At 52.4% G+C, this 21,245-nt stretch overlaps 1 long non-coding RNA gene across 1 annotated transcript; it reads left to right on the top strand.

Moving 5' to 3' along the window:
* Positions 1-4,309: 4,309 nt before the first annotated feature.
* LOC119565503 lies at positions 4,310-20,878 on the top strand. Its single transcript, XR_006288667.1, has 9 exons — positions 4,310-4,492; positions 5,905-10,302; positions 10,682-10,771; positions 12,950-13,108; positions 13,837-15,706; positions 17,265-17,404; positions 17,558-17,838; positions 18,436-18,563; positions 18,722-20,878. It is a non-coding gene; the product is annotated as an uncharacterized LOC119565503 (long non-coding RNA).
* Positions 20,879-21,245: the final 367 nt, after the last annotated feature.

Genomic DNA, 21,245 nt, shown 5'->3' with positions numbered 1-21,245 from the left:
TTAGCCAGGTCGAGCCATGCTACCGCGCACTGCCTCCGCACCCTTCTCAGCTCTACACAGGCTGAGTTTCCTCTCACCCTGGGACCAATCGCCCCATTCAAAGTCTTTGTCTTCCCAGTGATCTGCCAGGTGTTGAGATGGGGGAGGAGAGAGGCCAAGTGGTGATGTCATCGACCTTCACTTATCCTTTCTGTCCAGGTGGTAGAAAGAGCCTTGCTGTAACATGGGGGTAGGCAGCCCCCCTTGTCCACATGCCCTCTCTGAGGAGTCTCTGAGGATTCTTCTTAATGGGCCATTGACACATGTCTGGCTGGTCCTGATGTAAATCTGTCTTGTCAGTTGCTCCTTTGTTGCTACTGAAAGGCTAGCTGTGAGCATCTCCCAACCTCACAGCATGTTTCAGTAACACACACATAACTTCAGATACAATAATAGTACATACAGTTCAACAGGATAGTAATGTCCAACAGATCATGACTTTTCAAATGCTACCGCATACTTTGTACCGAACATATCATCATCATCATCACATCACTGGTGAATATGGGGGTTCCAGGGTGATATTTTGAGGTACAGAATGTCACACCATGTGTACATTGTGTCCTCTCAGCTGGGACCCAGCAGGCCAGAGCTGTTAGTGCAGTGCAATGTTGGGGCCCTTTTGCCTTTGCTGGGACAGAGGGAAGGATCCTGATGTGCCATTCATGGATTCAGAGAGGATGGGACCAGCCCCTAGACCGAACTTTGTCCCAAGCTGGAGAGACAATGACAGCTTGTGACCAGCAGGATGTGGGAGGTGTCCTGGGTGCAAGAACCCCCTTTTAAAACTCTGCAATTGGCGAGTCAGGTATTCCACCCTGACCACAATATCTCAGCCCCATGGGGAGGGGAAGAGGCTCATTTGTAGAACATGTGTGCCTCCCATGATCCTCACCTGCCTGCTTCTCCCAGGGGCTGTTCTTCATAGCCCACTGGCTGGCAGATTTGTGCCTGGCCTCAGGGCCCTTGTTATTCTGGAGCCGCTGGCGAGTGAGTCCTCATAGAGAGCCCCTCCCTTGGTCCCTTTGCTCCAAGCTCCCTTGGGGGCAGAGAATGGGGGCTGTAGCTCTAGTTCCTCTCCCCCAGCGCCCTCTACCGAAGGAGTGGGAGGAGAGAGACTCCTCGCCCAAGGGAGATGAAGAGCTGAAGGTAGAATACTGATGGATTTCCCCTCTCCTCCTCCTTCCATCAGAGCTCATCTGACTTCCCCAAGGTGGGGTATCTTGTGGCACAGCTGGGTCTCTATATCATTGACCCAGCATATGACATCAGCCGCAAGCCAGGGATTGGATTTACAGGCTCTACCAGCCACTGCTGCAGAAGAGGGGTAAGAAACCCAGCTGGGCAATGGGACGCTGTAGAAACAAGCCCCTCGGAGGCTAACTCCAGCGGGCCATTGGGAATCCTGTAGAACTAAGCGTTCTCCTTTTAGACCAACCCTAGCTGGGCAGAGGGATGCCAATAGAAACAAGGTCCCTCCTTTGAGACTGACCCCAGCTGGGCAATGGTTCCAGTATGGAAAACTGGTGCTCCTTGGCGACTCACTCCACTGGGCAATGGGACTCTATAGAAAGAAGCCCCCTCCTCTGAGGCTGACCCCAGTTTAAATGATGATTCTTTCTCTTCCCTGCTCCCTGAATTAGGAAGAGATGAGTGTGAAAGTGCCAAGGAAATTGGTTCTTTTATCTCACAGGACACAGCTGAGCTGCCATGGGGCTGCCAGCTGGTGAGGGGGCAGGAATGGAGCTGGTGAGACACATGGAGGGTAAGAGCCCACAGTGAGGGCAGGGGCAGGAGCGGGGCCCACAGGGGAATGACACAAAGCTTTGCAGGATGTCACCAGCTGGGTACCCAGGGCCAGATCCTGACTTCAGTGGGAGTAGGTGGTTCTCAGGATTAGACGCCGTCATTAACAGGGACCCACTCCCAGAGCCCAAAGACCGTAATAGTCACATGATTTCTGTGATGAATGGAACAAATCCCCCTCCAGATACTAAAGTGCCTGGTGGTGACACTGCTATTCCACTGGGGCATGGATACCGTGAAGGCCCCAGCCAGTGTGCACCCAGCAATGGGAACAAAAGGAATCAAGCACTGAAACCAGAATGCCAACCTCACAAATGTGTGCGTCTTTCACTCCCACGGCTGAACATCAGAGATGCCAAAGAGCTGTGGTGTTGGGATGGGCTCCAGGACACCAAGCACCTTGGCTATAGAAATATGGCCAGAGTGGGGGAGGTAAGGACTCTCAGCTGGTGCATTGCAGCAGCTCAGATGTGGAGCTGTCTCCCCCTGCAGTGGCTGTGCCCCGATATAGGATACACAGACCCTGCTGTGTATTTTCAGCTGACAGAGGCTGAGGATCCTGTTTCGGAGCCTTCCTAACAACCCTGGTTTGGAGTGATACATGGATCCATTTCTGTGTGGCATAAAAGGAATCCCCTGGGGCATTGAGTTAATGCAGGATTGTATCTCGAGGGATCTGGCTCTGCTCACCTTCTCGCTGGCTGACACCCAAGTTTGTCTGAGAGGGGAGCCTCTGGGTCAGTGAGTTCGGAAGCTCACACCCAGCTATTGCCTGACCAGATCCTCGTTGAATTCCCTGCTCCCAGTGAAAGCACGGGAAGGGTGTGGGGTTTGCCCAGCACCATCGCAAGTCAGGAAGCAGAACCTGCACCTGTCCTGGGAGTTTGGTCAGGGACACTGAACTCCTACCCTAGGCCGCATTACTGCACTGTGCGTAAGACTCGTGGGAATGTCAGTGGCATGGGGAATGGGACCTGAGTGAGCTCTGAAAGCCACATCCCTTAGCATGTTAGCTCCAAGCGATATTACTGCTGGAAGCAGTAGAGGGCCCAGTGTGGTCTTTGTGAGCTACATTCCAGAGTGCACCAGGCTGAGGTGCACAGACACATTCCCAGCATATCATGGCTCCTGAGGTGAATCCTGCTCCAGAAAGAGCTAATTAGAGGCCTCAGTGCCTGAGACCTGTTACTGAAGGTGGTTCCCTGGGCCATGGGACCCCAAAGGTCCTCAAGGGGAATTAGCTGCCTTACTGCAGCAGGACTCTTACCCTCCACGTGAGCCACTAGAGGGATCTGGAGCCTGGTTCTGGGCAATCTGCCAAGAGCTCAGGTCCTGTTGGTTTTAGGTCTTCGGCGAGATGATCTCAGAAGACCAGAGAAGATCCTTCCTGCAGGCGGTGCTGCTGGCCATCCATGACCCCTGGCTATGTGTCAGCCAGGCTGGGCTGGTTCTAGCCTTCTCCATTGTGGGGGAAGCTGGGCACCTGATAGGGGACAAGGTAACCAGAGAAGGATTAATCTAGCTTTGGAGAGGGACCCAAGGCCTTTCACCTCTCGGCCAGGAAAAGTCACTCCCGTCCCATCCCCATTCGGTGGCTGGGGAGCAAGGAGGTGAATGAGTCATTGCAGGTGCCATTCTTAGAGATGAATTCAACTCCATGCATAGGGTAGAGCCTGCTTTCCCCCTGCGCAGCTCAAAGCAGTTCAGACCCAGCTTTTCAGCCAGGCTATTTAATTACAGGCATCACATCAACAGGACAAGCTGCCATCGCTCATGCTAGGGGCGGGAAACTCCTCTAGTGACCTCTGCCAGCCTTTTGTGCCCTTCCGAGCCTCTGACTAATTCCTAGTCGTCTAGTGTCCATGTCATCTGAGCCACCACCCAGAGTTGCCCCGTCACTGGCAGCCTTGGAGGTCAAGGACAGAAAGGGCCATGAAGACTAACCAGGCTGGGCTGAGGTATGTAGGCTGGGGAAAGCTCGCCCTGCTGCTGGCCGGGCTTGGCCTGCGCTGGGAGAACTGGAGGATTCAGTCAGCAGAGGCTGCCCATGTGCCCCATTCACCAGAGCTACCATCCATGGCTTCACTATAAGAACCAGGCCTGGGGTCACTTGGGGAAAGGTCTCAACTTCCTCCCACCCCATTTTCCTGCTGCCAAAAGCCTCCCAGCGCCTCAGCTGGAGGGGCAGGGGGTGGCTGAGAGGATTGTGGGAGGAAATGAGCTGCTTCCCCAGCTGGGTTTGGGGGTAGAACAGCTCTCACGGGGGGACTGAGAGGAATGGGGGCAGGAGCTTCACTCTACAATGGTGGGAGTGGGGTTGGAGGTCAATAGAGAGGAGACAAGAGTCCATCTGGGGGTTGGGTGGGAAAATCCATTCCTCAGACGTACAGAGGGGCTGGGTGGAAATTTTTGTGGCCTCAGGTGCTGTTAATACCCCCGGTTGCCGGGGGGTGTCCAAGTCTCTGACTAATCCTTGTTCCCTTGCAGCAGGAGGATGTTACTGACAAAGTGATGGCCCAGCTCTATTCCATCAGGTGCTTGTGCCAGGTGCCCAAGGTGCTACAGGGGCTGTGCCCTGTGGGACACCCATAAAGGCCCCCCCCCCACCCTCCTCCGCCTGTCCAGCAGTTCAGACTCCCAGCTGCAGGTACTGCTTTGTCTCACTACATGAGGGAGAGGGGCTAGTGGGCGTGGAGATAGAGCCCACAGCACTGAGAGAAACCCTCTCCCTTGTGGGTGGAGTGGGGCCTTCCCCCTGCTCCCAAATCCCCTTTGTCTGGGCCCCCACTCTCCTTTTTCTTGGCCTTGCCCTCTCTGCCATGGCTCCTGCTCCCAGGCCTGATGCAGAAAGGCCCATATGTCAGGGCCTGGGCCCATGTCCCCTACTGGACTGAGTGCCCCATCTGCACCACTGTCTGACCTGGGGCTGCTGTGGCCAGGCCCTCCCCCAGAATCCTGAGCGGCAGCTGGAGGTGGGGAGCTCCCTCTCAGCTACTCTGGGCTCATGCCTGCCCATGGTTGCTGTGGATTGGAGCCACTAATGAGGAGACCTACTGGGCACAAGCTGGGAGAGGGAACTACAGCTCCCAAAAGAGCCTGTTCTAGGTTGCAGCTAGGTCAGAGGGGAAAGGCAGGGGGCAAAGCAGTGGGGGGTGTGATCATGTTCCCCAGCACATGGTCCCCTTCTTCCACTGCTGGGTGTGGAGCTGAATTGTACTGAGGCCCTTTTCTACTGTTCCCCCTCCCTCACAGGGGGCAGGGCAGGACCCCTCCCCCCAACCCATTTTTCCGCTGCTAGGGGCAAGGGCAATGACTCCCTTTCCCCAGGGCCAGGGCAAAAGTTCCTCTCCCTGCCCCTCAGTCCCTCTCCCATGTCTACGCAGAGGAGGAATCTGACTTCAGGAAGCCAGAGCTAGAACACTTCTTCCAGGTTGGATACTGTCCCTGCCCCATACACAGAGCCCATTTTAGGAAGCCTCAGGCTGTCCGGTGCTTGGGTCTGGCCCACCCCAGGACAACAAGGTTGGTTTATTACAATGAGAACATCCGTAGAATCAGGGTTTATCATCAATAACCACTGCAGTCTGGGAGAGGTGGCCTGACATGGACCTCCTCCCCTTTGGTCACTGCTCAGACGTTCCCATGGCCCGTGTCACTCATGAGCTTGTGAATGTCTGAGCAATCCACCCACATGGTAGCTGAACCCCTCCCAGCCAGGAACGAAACTCCCCCAAGCACCCTGAGGCAGGAAAGGAGCCTCCCCATCTGACAGGTGGGGACTAAAACACAGAGGAAGGGCTGTGACCCAGGTTACACAAACCTGGGTGTAGCTCTAGGAACTGCACTGGGTCCCAGGCCAGTGCCTTCCCCCCAGGGGCAGCTTCACTTTCTGCCCTATATTCTCCCCTCCTTCTAGGGAGTCTCTGAGTGTGAAATAAACAGGAGCTAGGGATGGCGATGTGGTTCCTGGCACGTAGCCTGGGTGGGAGCTCCCCCAACCCTGGATCAGGCCAGGGACAGAGACATTTTGTCATTGTGCTGTCCTTCTTTTATTCTTAGGAAGACTCCTGAGGTGAGGATTCGTGGGGCTTAATCCTAGGTCTGCAAGACTCCAGGTGTGCAGTGCATGGGGGGTACCAAGTCATCTAGGCAACAAGGCAGATCCCTGCCCTTCTGCTGAGCCAGTCCCCACCTTGATCCTGGTTCCAGCTTCTGCGCACTGCCCTGTCCTGCCCTCCAGTTCCTGGCTATTGACGTGGCTTGACCCTCGTCTCCGGTGTCTGGCTGCTGACCCTGACATGACCTTTGGCTCTAGATCTTGACTCTGACCACCTGGCTTCGACCTCTGGCCTGCACCTGGACTCTGGCTATGATTCTGATTCTGGTTTGTCTGTGGACTCTGATCTCGGTTTTGACCCCGGATCTCGATTCCCTCATCACCCTTTGCCCAGGCCCAGCCTTATGCCTAACTGTGACCTATGCTCCAACCACTAGACCTAATTATCAGCGGCAGCACCTGACACCAGGTGGTGCAAATTTTTGCAGAAAGGCAGGCCTTCCGCACGTAAGTGGCCTGTGCACAAAAGGGGACACATTACACCAGGTGTGAACAATGGCCTTGCTATCTGAGCCTGGCCCTGTGGTGCCCCTACTGCAGTGTTTTGATGAGGATGACTGAAAGTTCAGGGGTTTCCTAGTTAGCCTCCGCTGCTGGACCTACTCCATTATTCTTGGGTCTGACACCCCACATTCCTGATAAATACTAGGATTATCACAGAAGATTAAGGTTGGAGGAGACCTCAGGAGGTTATCTAGTCCAACCCCCTGCTCAAATATGAATATTTTCAAAAGAAATGTGGACATATTGCTTCTGCGTCGAGACTATGAATGCTCTATTGATCACCAATCTTGGCCGAAAGTTGCCTTTGGCCGTATTTACCCAATGTCCAAACCAGAACTGGTGGCTCTCCCTGCATATAGTCAAGAAAAACAGGTTTATTTGCTACTCAGCATGTCCCATAGGGGCCCCAGATCTCTTTGGAAAGGAGAAAGGCGGGAATCTGAACTTCTGTGTGGACTACCAGGCCCTGAACAAAGTGACAGCTTGAAATCCCTGCTTTTAATCCCAGAATAATTGGATCACATGAAATCTGATGGATATTCATCAAACTAGACCTCCAGGGAATCTAATACTCATTTGGGCGGGGGACAGATTTGAGCAGAAAGACAGATTTCCAAACACATTCCAGACATTAAAATATCTGGTAATGCCATTTGGACTGACTAATGGCTCTGTGACCTTGCAACACTTCATCAGTGATGTATTTGGAGACATTCTGGATCAATACATTGTCATCTGTTTAGATGACATACTTCTCCTATTGGAGAACCCAGAGCAGCATGCGCACCAACCACATCAAAACCTGGAGAGGTTGTGGCAGCATGGTCTATATGCAAAATTGAAAAAGAATGCCTTCGGACAACTCTCCACATAGTTTTTGGGGTACATCCTCTCCCCAGAAGGCGTTAAGATGGATCCAAATAAAATGGAAGCCATTCACAACTGGGAGGTAGCTCGGAGTGCTCAAGAAGTGAAGCACTTCCTCGTCTTCGCCAGTTTCTATCACTGCTTCAGTCCAGGGTTCACAGAGCGAATAACCTGCATGATAGCTCTCCTCCACAAAATCGCCAAATTTGTTTGGTTACCCCAGACCCAAGAAGCCCTCAAACTGCTTAAAATGCCTTCACTGCTGCACTTATTCTGGCATGATCCAACTGGAGCATTCATCATGGAAGTTGACACATCTAATACGGTCATCGGGACTGTGTTTTTTCAAGCATGGCCCCAAGCACCTGCGGTACCTCCATGCATAACACTCATGGAGGCTTACCCCCCTCCCCCAGACCAAAACTATGAAATCCGTGATAATCAGTTGCTTCTGATTAAATCCTCATTTAAAGATTGGTGTCAGCTGAAGGGGGCTTGATACCCAGCAGAAGTTTTTACTGATCATAAACATCCAGTATCTGCATAAGGCCAAAGCACTGAATTCGGGACAATTCAGCTAGACCTTATTCTTCTCCTGCTTCAATTTCAAGATTACTTAACTTATTGACCGGGAACCAAGAATGGACAGGCCGACACCCTGTCCCATAATAGAGAATATAACCAAGAAGGAGAGAAAGCTAGCTCCCTAAGCCCTGCAACGTGCTTAATACTGTCATACTTCAAGGGCTAATCATGCTAATTTGATCAGCCTCGCAAGATGACTCATTGGACAAGGAATGGGGGACCCCTCGGAGCAATGGAGCCAAGAATGAGAAACAACATTCCATGTAGGACACAATAACATTAACTGAGGGCCGTATATGTGTTCTGACAGAATGTCCCCATTTAAAGGTACTACATCTGAATAAGGAGAACTCCCCTGCAGGGCACTTTGGATGCCTCAATACCTACTGCCTAACCGCCTGCTTCGTTTGGTGCTGCTGGACGTGGGCTGAAATTCAGACTTATGTTGAGTCACGTGACTTTTGCGCTTGCACCAAGGCACCACACACCAGACTTCTTGGCACCCTTATGTCTCTGGAGACCCATTGCCATGGATTTCATTGTAGAACTCCCTGAATCAGATGGCCATATGGTAAAACTGACTTTCATAGATCAACTGAGCAAGATGGCATATTTCATCCCCAGTCACCACATATGTTGGTCTGAGAGGACAGATCAGCTCCTAGAAACAAATGTCATCTCCCTGCATAGGCTTCCTAACCACATCACTTCTCATAAAGGGCCCCACTTCATTTCTTGTTTCTGGTGCTAAACTATCTGGCTACTAAACATCCACACCGATGCCTCCTGGTCATACTACCCACAGATGAATGGCAAGATGGCAAGCAATATTGCTCCAGTACTGGAGCAATATTTATGTTGTTTTTCTCAATTACAACCAAGAGAGCTGCTTCCCCACCCTCCTACGCTACTCAGAATTTGCAAACCACAAACCCAATGGTACTTTTTTTTTTTGCTATCTATAGATTTCCCCCCAATTTCATCCCACACTACCAACGGACTCTCCGAATTCAGCAACTAGCCACCTTGTTCAATGAATCCACCACATTCAAAAAGAACTAGGGGGGCACCTCAAGGACACAGGGAAGGACTACTAATAGTATGCAAACTGCCAATGACAGGAGGGGCCAGTCTTTTCAGTATGGAAACTATTTGCTGAAGGGAGATATAGAGTCCTTGCAACTTACTGTATCCCTAAGCCATGTCCGTGGCAGCAGTTCCTGCCCTGTTCCTTGACCTTCTGATCCCATCCTCCTCCCCTGGCCGAAGGAGCAAACTCTGGGTCCCTTCCCTCCCCCTGGCACAATCCACCCCCAGATTGTCTTAGTCGCTTGCTGACAATGGGATTGTCCTCTCCTCACCCCTTGGGAGGGAGAAAACTATTATCCTCATTTTCCTGGCTCTATCAGCTGCTGCTGCAGAAGAGGGGTAACAAACCCAGCTGGGGAATGTGACCTACCGAAACGAGCCCCTCTGAGACTAGCTCCAGCGAGCCATTGGGACCCCAGTATAACCAAGGGCTCCCCTTTCAGACCACCGCAGATAAGCAGTGTGACCCTGATAGAACCAAGGGTCTGCTCTGAGACTGACTTCAGCTGGGCTATGGGACCCCTATAGCAGTGGTTCCCCACCTTTCCTCTCCACACCTCGAGTGCCTGAGGCTCCTCTCCACCCCTGGCTGGCAGCTGCAGGAGGGAAGGGGAGAGGCAGAGGAGCCGACCCATTGCTCACATTGTGGGCAGGAGGGAAGAGAAGGAGATTGACCCCAGCTGGTCAATGGGACCTCTATGGAAAAGTGGCCCTCCTTTGAGACTCACTCTGCAGGGCTATAAGACTCTATAGAAAGAAGACTCCTCCTCTGAGACAGACCACAGCTTAGATAATTCTTCTTTCTCTTCCCCACTCCCTGAATTAGGAAGAGATGAGTGTGGAAGTGCCAAGGAAATTGGCTCTTTTATCTGACAGCCCAGCTCTGTCCCCCACCCCAGGGAAATCAGCCCATCCATGGGGCTGCCAGCTGGTGAGGAGGCAGGAATGGAGCTATTGAGACACACGGAGGAAAAAAGCCCACAGTGAGGGCAGAGGCAGGAGCGGGGACCACAGAGGAAGGACACAAAGCTTTGCAGGATGTCACCAGCTGGGTACCTAGGACGAGATCCTGACTTCAGTGGGAGGGGGGGGTTCTTAGGATGAGACGCCGTCATTAACAGGGACCCACTCCCGGAGCACAAAGACCATAACAGTCACATGATTTCTCTGATGAATGGAACAATCCCCCTCCAGATACTAAATTGCCTGGTGGTGATCCTGTGATTCCACTGGGACATGGATACCACGAGGGCCCCAGCCAGTGTGCACCCAGCAATGGGAACAGACGGAAACAGGTACTGAAACCAGAATGAAAACTCTCACAAATGTGTGCATAGGTGTCGAATCTGTGTGTGCTCCGGGGCTGGAGCATCCACAGGGAAAAATGGTGGCTGCTGAGCACCAATTAGCAGCCCCCATCAGCCCCACTCCCTCACCGTGCCTCCCACCCGCTGTGATCAGCTATTGTGCAGGAGGCTCTGGGGAAAGGGGGAGGAGTGAGGATGCGGTGCACTCAAGGGAGGGGTTGGAATGTGGCGGAAAGAGGCAGGGTGGGGTGGGGACTTGGGGGAAGGGGTGGAGTGGGGGCGGGGCCTGGGGCGGAGCTGGGGGTCTAGCATCCCCCAGCACATTGGAAAGTCGGCGCCTGTGAATGTGTGTCTCTTTCTCTCCCAGGCCTGAACATCAGAGATGCCAAAGAGCTGTGGTGTTGGGCTTCAGGACACCAAGCACTTTGGCTATAGGAATATGGCCAGAGTGGGGCAGGTAAGGACTCTCAACTGGTGCATTGCAGCAGCTCAGGTGTGGAGCTGTCTCCCCCTGCAGAGGCTGTGCCCGGATACAGGACAAGACCCTGCTGCGTATTTCCAACTGACAGAGTTCAGATGGGAGAGGGTGAGGATCCTGGTTTGGGGTGATACATGGATCCATTGCTACATGGCATAGAGTTAATGCAGGATTGTATCTCGAGGGATTTAGCTCCGCTCACTGTCTCCCTGGCTGACACCCAAGTGTCTGAGAGGGGAGCCACTGTGTGTGTCTCTGAGTTGGAAAGGACACGTCCAGCAATTGCCTGGCAAGATCCTTGTTGGATTCCCTGCTCCCTGTGGAAGCATGGGAAGGGTGTGGGGTTTGCCCAGCACCACTGCGAGTCAGGAAGGAGAACCTGCCCCTGCCCTGGGAGTTTGGTCAGGGACACTGAGCTCCTACACTGGGCTACGTCACTGGGCTACATTGCTGGACTGTGCGTAAGGCTCATGGGAATGTCAGTGGCATGGAGAGTGGGACCTGAGCGAGCTCAGAAAGCCCCATCCCTCTAGCTTGTGAGCTTCAGGAGATATCGCTGCTGGAAGCGGTAGAGGGTCGTGTGTGGACTTTGTGAGCTACATTCCGGAGCGTGTGAGGCTGAGGTGCAGAGACACATTCCCAGCATGTCATGGCTCCTGATATGAATTCTCTAAAAAGAGCTATTAGAGGCCTCAGTGCCTGCGACCTCTTGTTGAAGGGGGTATCCTGAGCCATGGGACCCCAAACGTCCTCAAGGGGAATTAGCTGCCTTGGCTGCAGCAGGACACTTACCCTCCACATGAGCCATTAGAGGGATTTGGCCAAAACCAGGCTCCAAGGGCTCAGGTGCTGTTGGTTTCAGGTCTTTGGAGAGATCTTCTCAGAAGCCCAGAGAAGATCCTTCCTGCAGGCGGTGCTGCTGGCCATCCATGACCCCTGGCTACGTGTCAGCCAGGCTGGGCTGGTCCTAGCCTTCTCCATCGTGGGGGAAGCTGGGCAGCTGATAGGGGATGAGGTAACCAGAGGAGGATTAATCTAGCTTTGGGGAAGGACCCAGGGCCTTTCACCTCTCGGCCAGGAAAAGTCACTCCCGTCCCATCCCCATTTGCTGGCCGGGGAGTAAGGAGGTGAATGGGTCATTGCAGGTGCCATTCTTAGAGATGAATTCAACTCCATGTGCAGGGTAGAGCCAGCATGTTCTCTATGTATATAAATCTCCCCACTGTATTTTCCACTGAATGCATCCAATGAAGTGAGCTGTAGCTCACGAAAGCTTATGCTCAAATAAATTTGTTAGTCTCTAAGGTGCCACAAGTACTCCTTTTCTTTTTGCGAATACAGACTAACACAGCTGCTACTCTGAAACTTGTCCTCTGAGCAGCTCAAAGCAGTTCAGACCCAGCTTTTCAGCCAGGCTACTTAATTACAGGCATCACATCAACAGGACAGGCTGCCATCGCTCATGCTAGGGGCGGGAAACTCCTCTAGTGACCTCTGCCAGCCCTTTGTACCCTGCAGGGCCTCAGACCAGTTCCTAGTCATCTAGTGTCCATGTCATCTGAGCCACCACCCAGAGTTGCCCCGTCACTGGCAGCCTTGGAGGCCAAGGACGGAAAGGGCCACGAAGACTAACTAGGCTGGGTTGAGGCACATGCGGCTGGGGAAAGCTCGCCCTGCTCCTGGCCTGGCTGGGCTTGCTCTGGGAGAACTGGAGGATTTAGTCAGCAGAGGCTACCCATGTGCCACATTCACCAGAGCTACCATCCCCGGCTTCACCATAAGATCTGGGGGGTGACTGGGGAACAGTCAACTTCCTTCCACTCCATTTCCCTGCTGCCAAAAGCCTCCCAACACCTCAGCTGGACGGGCAGGGAGTGGCTGAGAGGATTGTGGGAAGCTGAGCTGCTTCCCCAGCTGGGTTTGGGGGTAAAACAGCTCTCACGGGGGGACTGAGAGGAATGGGTGCAGGAGCTTCAATGGTGGGAGTGGGGTTGAACATTACTAGAGAGGAGACAAGAGTCCATCTGGGGATTGGGTGTGGGAATCCATCTCTCAGACGTCGGGCTGGGTGGAACTTTTTCTGGCTCCAGGTGCTGTTAATACCTCTCGTTGCTGAAGGGATGTCTAGGTCTCTGACTAATCCTTTTTCCCTTGCAGCAGGAGGATGTTGCTGACAAAGTGATGGCCCAGCTCTATTCCATCAGGTGCTTGTGCCAGGTGCCCAAGGTGCTGCAGGGGCTGTGCCCCATGGGACACCCATAAAGGCCCCCCCCCCCCCCCCCCCGCCTGTCGAACAGCTCAGACTCCCTGCTGCAGGTACTGCTCTGTCTCACTGTACATGGGTGGGAGAGGGGCTAGTGGGAGTGGAGATAGAACCCACAGCACTGAGAGAAACCCTCTCCATTGTGGGTGGAGTGGGGCCTTCCTTCTACTCCCGAATCCCCTTTGTCTGGGCCATAGGTTCTCTCCACCCTCCTTTTTCTTGGCCTTGCCCTCTGCCGTGGCTCCTGCTCCCATCCGTAGAACCAGGATTTATCATCAAGAACCACTGCAGTCTGGGATTGGTGGCCTGACGTAGAGCCCCTCCCCTGTGGTCACTACTCAGACATTCCCATGGCCTCTGTCACCCATGAGCTTGTGAATGTCTGATCCACCCCCCGGGGCCTAATCCACCCACATTGTATCTGAACTCCTCCCAGCCACAAATTAAACTCCCCCCAAGCACCCTGGGGCAGGAAAGGAGCCTCCCTATCTGACAGGGGAACTAAGACACAGAAAGGACTGTGACCCAGGTCACACAAACCTGGGTGTAAATCTGGGAACTGCACTGGGTCCCAGGCTAGTGCCTTCCCTCCAGGGACATCTTCTCTTTCTGCCCTTTAATCTCCCCTCCTTCTACGGGGGTCTCTGAGTGTGAAATGAACAGGAGCTAGGGATGGAGATGATGTCCTGGCATGTAGCCTGGATGGGAGCTCCCCCAGCCCTGGATCCCAGCCCAGGGACAGAGACATTTTGTCATCATGCTGTCCTTCTTTTATTCCTAGGAAGAGAGTCCCCAGATGAGGATTCATGGGACTTGATGCCAGATCTGCAGGACTCCAGGTTGGCAGCACCTGGGAGTACCAGAAAGTCATCTAGGGAACAAAGCAGATCCCTGCCCTTCTGCTGAGCCAGTCCCCACCTTCTTCCTGGTTCCTGCCTCCATACGCCACTCTGCCCTGCCCTCCAGTTCCTGGCTATTGACTCTGACATGACCCTTGGCTCCAGTCTCTGGCTGCTGACCTTGGCGTGACCCTTGGCTCTAGTTGTTGGCTACGAACTCTGGCTCAATATTGTCCTTGTCCTCCTCTAGCCTCGCTCTAGCCCCACCACTGACCCAGTCCAGCCTTGCCTCCTCCTTCTGATCCTCCCCAGACACTTGGACTCTTGACTACCCAGCTTCAAATTTCTATCTGAATCTGGACTCTGGCTTGATACTGACTTGGCTTATCTTTGGACTCTGACCACCCAACTTTGACCTCTGGCTTGCACCTGGACTCTGGCTCCTGGTCTGATTCTGGTTTGTCTATGGACTGTGATCTTGGTTTTGACCTTGCCCTGTCCCCGGATCTTGATTCCAGCACCACCCTTCACCCAGGTCTAGTCCTATGCCTAACTGTGACCTGTGCTCCAACCACTAGACCTAATTATAGGAACCAGCACCTGACACCTGGTGGTGCAACTTTTTGCAGAAAACTGACCCTTTTCTAGTATGTGGCCCATATGCAAGAGGGGACACATCACACCGGGTGTGAAAAATGGCCTTGCTAACTGAGCCTGGCCCTGTGGTGCCCCTACCAGAATGGTTCAATGGAAATGACTGAAAATGTAGGGATTTCTTAACCAGCCTCTGCCCCTGGACCTACCCCACCCATCAGACTCAGGGGGAATTGGTAACTAGTTTATTGACCAGTGAGGTGCTAGACTGGGCCTCACCTCTACTCAAACCGAATTGTCTGGCGATAACACACTGGAGCACGTTCCTATGATTGGCTGAAGCTCTCCTGCCAAAATTCGAGCAGGCACATAGGTCAGCCGTCTTGTATACCATGCAGTTCTGATGGCTTGCAGCCAATGCTGAGTGGAACCAGGTGGCCCAGTTTTATCATTTCCACTGTGCACTCAGTGAAGTGTTCAAGGAGGAGTTAGCCTGGCTAAAAGCTCTCATGGGCCTAGAAAGTTTCATTGATCTAACCATCCACATTGAGATCTACCATTGTGAGTGCAGGGAGGAAAAGAGAGGAGGGTGTTACACAGCTGCCTCACCCAGGTTGAGCTTGAGCTCATCCCTGAAACCTATGCAGGTCAATGTGGGCCACCGATGCTTGACCCCCAAGGAAAGGGAGCTTGAGCTCATCCCTGAAACCTATGCAGGTCAATGTGGGCCACCGACGCTTGACCCCCAAGGAAAGGGAGCTTGAGCTCATCCCTGAAACCTATGCAGGTCAATGTGGGCCACCGACGCTTGACCCCCAAGGAAAGGGAGCGAAGTCAGCGCAATAACTTGTTCTTCTACTGTGGCAGGCCAGGGCACGCACTCACTTCCTGCCTCTCACGGACCCCAGCCAGAAAAGTATCGGGGAAAAAAACAAGCCCAAATTTTCATGGAAACCCAGCTGGGCCCACTAGGGTCCTTACCACATCTCCAAGTTCCAGTTCAGTTGTGCATCTCCAGAGAAACATGACAGGTGGCACTGCATTAGGCACTTATTGATTCTGGGTCTGCAGACAATATCATAAATTTCGAGACAGCCCAAGGTCTACATATCTTGTCCGGCAGAAGTGACATCAGATGTTGTGGAAATCATTGACAAGATCCTCTTGTCCTCAGGACTGGTGACTCAGATGATGGTGCCCCTGAAAGCGGTAACCCAGGTACACAAAGAAATACTGACATTCGATATGATATGTTTCCACATTTCTGCAGGCTCACTTGGTTAGCATGACATGACCCCCATGTTCTCTGGCAAACCCAGAAGACCAGCTTTCTCTCCAGGCGCTATCGGCAGGCCTGTCTCCATAGCAACAGCAGCAAGTCCCTGGGCCCAGAGGCCCATTCCCAGACAGTGGTGGTGTTATGCTTAAACAGAGCACATGAGATCTTTTCATAGGGGAAAAGGCAACACGCTGCATTTATTGAGAATACAGCAATTAGCATATGCTTTTCAGTCACACACACACACAGCAGGCACACAGTCCCACCAGTCGATGTTTATAGTTACCAGTCCAGAGTCTGGATCAATCTAGTGGCCGGCCAGATTGGTCACAGAGGGCAGCCAGGCTCTGTTGGTTGAGATCCGATGCTCCTGGAGTAGTGGCAAGACGAACCCGAAGTCCCATGGCAAAGCACCCTGTTCTTATAGTCTTTTTTCTCCGTTGAAGTCTATGGATTTTGCTTTGTCAGTTTGTGACCGGTTACTTCTTAATTGGTGTTATCTTTTGATGGCCCAAAACACCTCTGGGAGAATCATCCTGTCTGGTTTCGATTTAATCAATTATCTTGTATTTTAAGGGTGCCAGCCTTCACCTCAGCGCTGGCAATCTGCCCCTCCTCAACCATGGATGCGTGTTGATGGTTCTCTGGCGTCTCTGAGTCTCTTCAGTTTCTTCACTCCTCCTCCCTTGGCCATGTGGCTTCAAAAATGGCCTTCACACCTTATCTTTCCCTGATGCATACATTCCTCATTCACACAAACAGTTCTTTGCAGAGACTTTCAAAAGGTAACAAATGGCAGTGTGTTATGCTGAACAAGAAAGGCATCATAAATTAGACTGTACTAAATCCTGTAACTGTCCTTTCCCACACTGGGGCCTGGGCCTCCAAAATTCCTCTAATTTAATTAATATAGACGCAGACAAAATCCTGTCTGTTACTTACAAAGCATAAAAAGAAAATGGCTAATACTAGTATCCACTATCCTATTCATTTATTCTAGTATGGAGACTGCCAATGACAGGAGGGGTCTTCTCAGTAGGGAAACTATTTGCTGAATGGAGGTACCAAGCCCTTGGCACTGACAAATTCCTAAGCCCCGTCTGTGGCAGTAGTTCCTGCCCCATTCCCCTTCCTTGACAATCCTCCTCCCCTGGCTTTAGGGAGCAAACTCTGGGTCCCTTCCCTCGCCCTGGCGCAATCCACCCCCAGAGTGTCTGAGATCCTCACCAACAATGGGATTATCTTCCCCTCACCCCCTGCGGGGGAGGAAACATCCCCATTTTACAGGCAGGGAATGAGGTGATGAAGCGACCTCTCTGAGGTCACACCTAAACCTGGGGTAGATCTGGGAACTGGACAGGGTTCCACTCTATTGCCTTCCCCACAGGGGCATATTCACTTCCTCTCCTTCCATTCTCCTCTCCCATCTTGACCTTTCTTCTATGCGGTCTCTGAACAGGAAATGAGCAGGGCCTTCCTCCCCACTCTGTCTTCCAGGCTCTGGGATCTGTCCGTGCCTCCTACATCAATGGAGCCTGCAGCTGGCCCAGATTGGGGAGCCATGACCTCATCCTGTCAAGCGAGAACAACTGCTTCTCAATGATGCTTAGATGGCAAATCGCACCCCCCTCATGGAGGTAGGAACCACTCACTCGTCTCGGCGATTGCAGCTGTTGGGACAAAGATCAAGTTCCTGGAATATAGCCTGGCTGAGAGCATTCCTTATCCCTGGATCCCAGCCGTGGGATTCAGACGCTGTTCTCATTGTGCTGACCTAATTTTATTCCTAGGAAAAGCATCTCCAAAGGAGGTGTAATGATCCTGGACTCTATTGCCTGCACGAAGCTTCAGACTGGAGCTCCAGCAGATTCCCCTGAAGAACACCACCCTGTCTTTCTGTGGTCAGGCTACGGCTCTCCCTCTGTCATGGAGGTGAAGACCGGATGGGAGCTGATGGATTGACTCTGATATGTCATGTTCTTGTGTGGATGAGGGACCTACATCGCAGAGATGGCCAGTAGCAGATGTACCACACGTGGCCAGAAATGGGCTACACAACTTATAATGACAGGTAAGTATAACTATGGGCACCTATAGACACCACGGGCATTGGTGGGATTGAACCAGGGCCCTTCAGCACAAGCCCCTCTCACTCAAGCTAAAGGGGTCACTCTAGGAGTGTAGGAGAGCCGCAGGGTCTGTCTGATGGAATGAATAGAAAAGGGCCTGAGATGAGATTGCTGGGCCCTTCCCGGTAGCAGGGGATGCTGTGGGAAGAAGTGGCAGTAAAATGGGAGTGGGATGGGAGGAGGGGATGACTGAGGTGGAGATGTTGGCACAGGGAGGTGTTTGCACAGGGAGCTTTGGAGGTGCGAAGGAGAAGTCTGAACTGGACATGGAAAAAAGGGCAGCCAGAGCCAGACTTGGAAGTGGGGAAGACAGCACCAGGAGAGGAAGATCATGTCAGCAGCTGCAGTTTGGATGGCCGGGAGAGGGAAACTGGGGAAGTCACCAGAACATGATCTGGAGTCTTGTCAGTAGGAAGAGCCTAGATACACTATCAAAGAAATCAGCCCCATTTTAACAGAGGGAGGGACAGAGGTGGAGCAGTGAAGAGTTCCCCGAGACCTCGAAAGGAGGCTGATTGCAACTCTGTTCTGGTTCCAAGTCCTGTGCTTGGACCACACTCCAGTGCAACAGTCCATAAATTAGCCTCCCACCTGAACAACAACCAGCCAGCACTTCCGCATCCAGGCCTGGAGCAGAAAACTGAGGATCTTGCAGGAGCTTTCTCAGGTCAGTGTCAATCAAGGCTGGTGGCCCGCTGGAGAGTCTGTCTGACCCATTTGGGAAGCAGCCTCTTAGAAATGGCTGCTCCACGTAAGGGCATGGGGATTGCAAAACCCCTCTAATGCACAGAGCTCTGCCTAACAAGGCTTGTGTTCTGTCACTAGAGTCCTGATGGCAGAGACCAGCCTGCTGCTCCTGTGATCTGGGCCACGGTGTTCTGTACTGAGGAACCGGTCCTTTCTCTTCAGGCTGCAGGGATCTGAAATTGTTTGCAGCCCCTGCTGTTGCTGTGCCCTGGTGAAGGTTTATTTGTCTGGGGCTGAATTTGTGATACCAGGGCTAGATACTGCTAACTTTATTTACTGCTGTGACAGCTGTCAGTGGCAGTTCTGTGTGAGTGAGGTTTGCAGGAATGCACCTCATCTGAACGGGTGATCTCTTACCGACACAGAACTTTGTGGGCTGGACTGTACCCTCTGTGTGCAATTCCACTGGCCAGTAGAGATGCACAAGTAGTTAGCTTTGGAGAGAAGGTTTGTCTAAACCTAATACCTTTGAGAGGCTTGGGTGGAAGCTGCTAGAGATGAGGAGACACTAATTCATGACCCCTCCCAGGCCTTCCAAGATTGGTCACTATTATCCCCATTATCTGGGTATCAGAGGGAAAGTGACTGGCTGTTAAGTCACACACAGCATCACCAACAGAAGCAGAAGCCAATGCCAGAAGCAATCCAGCTCCACCCACTAGACCACGCACCCTTCCAGAGCCACAGAACCCAGGAGTCCTGACTCAGACCTGTGCCTTACATCACTTGGCCAAACTTCCTCCTGTTAAGGGAGCTGGAGAAGGGACCGTCGGCAGTGACTCCCTCCCCTACATTCCCACTGTTGGAGACCATTGCAATGGGTGACAAGTGAATGAGCAGAGAGCTCCCCTGTGGGAATCCTAGGGATGCACAGTTGGGTTTCACGGGGAAGGCCTCTGGCAGCCATTGACAGAGTGTTCCATTGAGGAGATTTTCTTTCTCTAACAAAGGGTTTCTGTTCCCCCAGATCATCGGCCACTTAGCAGAATGCGAAAGAGTTGTGTGGTGATGGGCTAGAGGAGTGACCAAGTGGCTGTGCAGCAGGTGCAGTGCCTGCAGTCACCATGGGCCAAACCCTACAATCCAGGCTAAGTCCCCCCTGATTTGGCTTGGGGAATCGGTTGCTGGTACCTAGACAGAGACTGAGATGTTTTCATGAGGCAACTCAGTGGTACATGCAGCTCCATCCAGACAAGTGGAGAATGTAAGTTCAAGAACGAAGCTGGGACCTCTGTGGAGCTGCTGCGGTCAAGTGTCCACAGCGAGAAGAGAGATGATGGGAAACTTGCTAAGATGGCTGGCAGCAGCGCTGAGAAAAAGCAGTCTGGCAGCTAGTTCATTGGAAATAAATAGGAACTAAATATTAAGGGGGTTTTCCTGCCCAGTGAAGTGTTTAAAATGTGTCTCTTTACTATTGCTCTAACCTTTACAATATCCTCATATAATTTAAGGCAGGGGGCAGGGGATGTCTAAATGTAATAGGTCACTTTTAGGAGCATGAAGTATCCGGTTCAATCTCGAAGCACCTAATTCTACAACTTGAGCTGAACTCAACAAATGCCTCAGGTGGTAGCAGTAGTAAGCTCCCATCCTCTGTGCACTAGCTGCCAGGGAGGCATTCAGTACATAGGGTCATAGAGCGGCATGAGGTTCCCCTTGCAAGAGCTGCCTGTTGACACTGCCCTTGTCGGGGAGCACCTCAGGGTACTATGGACTGGGCATGAGCAACATGCCTCCAAACCTGCACAGCCTGAGGATCCAGAGAGCTCTGTTCCTGATCCCAAAGCTTCCTCAGAGCAACTGAGGAGCCAGACTGTACCTGGACACTCTCCCTGCCCTAGCAGCAAAGAAGCTGTTTGCACAGATGTCAAGTGCCATCTCCCGTGACACTCACATGTGGGCCACTGATGCATTCGTAGGGTCAAGGCTGAAGGCCACACACTCCTCTGGGCTGTGGGAAGCAGGAGGACTCATGCAGCAATAAATCTTTCTGTGCACCTGCCGAGCAAGCAACCTTTCTGCTCCTCTTGCTGGTTTCTAGCCCTCAGGAAGCACCAAGGGGTAAGGAGGCAGTGATATATTTGCCCCAAAGGTGGGTCTGGGGGAAGAAGCAGAGCTAAAAGGCATCAGACAGCCATGCTATAGCATTCTCCTTAGATTCATTCCAACAACCACGTGGCTCCTTCCTGCCACAGGTCACACCATTTAGGTTCCCATTGTTTAGGGTTACCATATTTGAACATTCAAAAAAGAGGACACTCCACGGGGAGAGAGGGGGAATTGCTCGAGCCCCCACAGCCCCGCCCCAACTCCACCCCTTCCCCACCCCCATTCCAAACTCTTCCCCAAATCCCCGCCCCCTCCTCCCAGCTACGTGAAACAGCTTTTTCGTGGTGCAAGTGCTGGGAGCTGGGGGAAAAAGCGGGCACTCTCTTGAGTGATCAACATTCACTTTCTTTCTCAAATGATCAACATTCACTCTCTTTCTTGAATGATCAACCCTTCTTTGCAGAAAAAATAATAATGGCAAAATCCCGGACGTTTTTAGATATTTAAAAATTCCTCCTGGATGGCGATTTAAGAACCAAAAAGCCGGACATGT

This window comes from Chelonia mydas, chromosome 2 (genome assembly GCF_015237465.2).
Source record: "Chelonia mydas isolate rCheMyd1 chromosome 2, rCheMyd1.pri.v2, whole genome shotgun sequence".
Classification (NCBI taxonomy): Eukaryota; Metazoa; Chordata; order Testudines; family Cheloniidae; genus Chelonia; species Chelonia mydas.
Note: the sequence above shows the minus strand (reverse complement) of the source record. Positions and strands in the feature narration are given on the sequence as shown.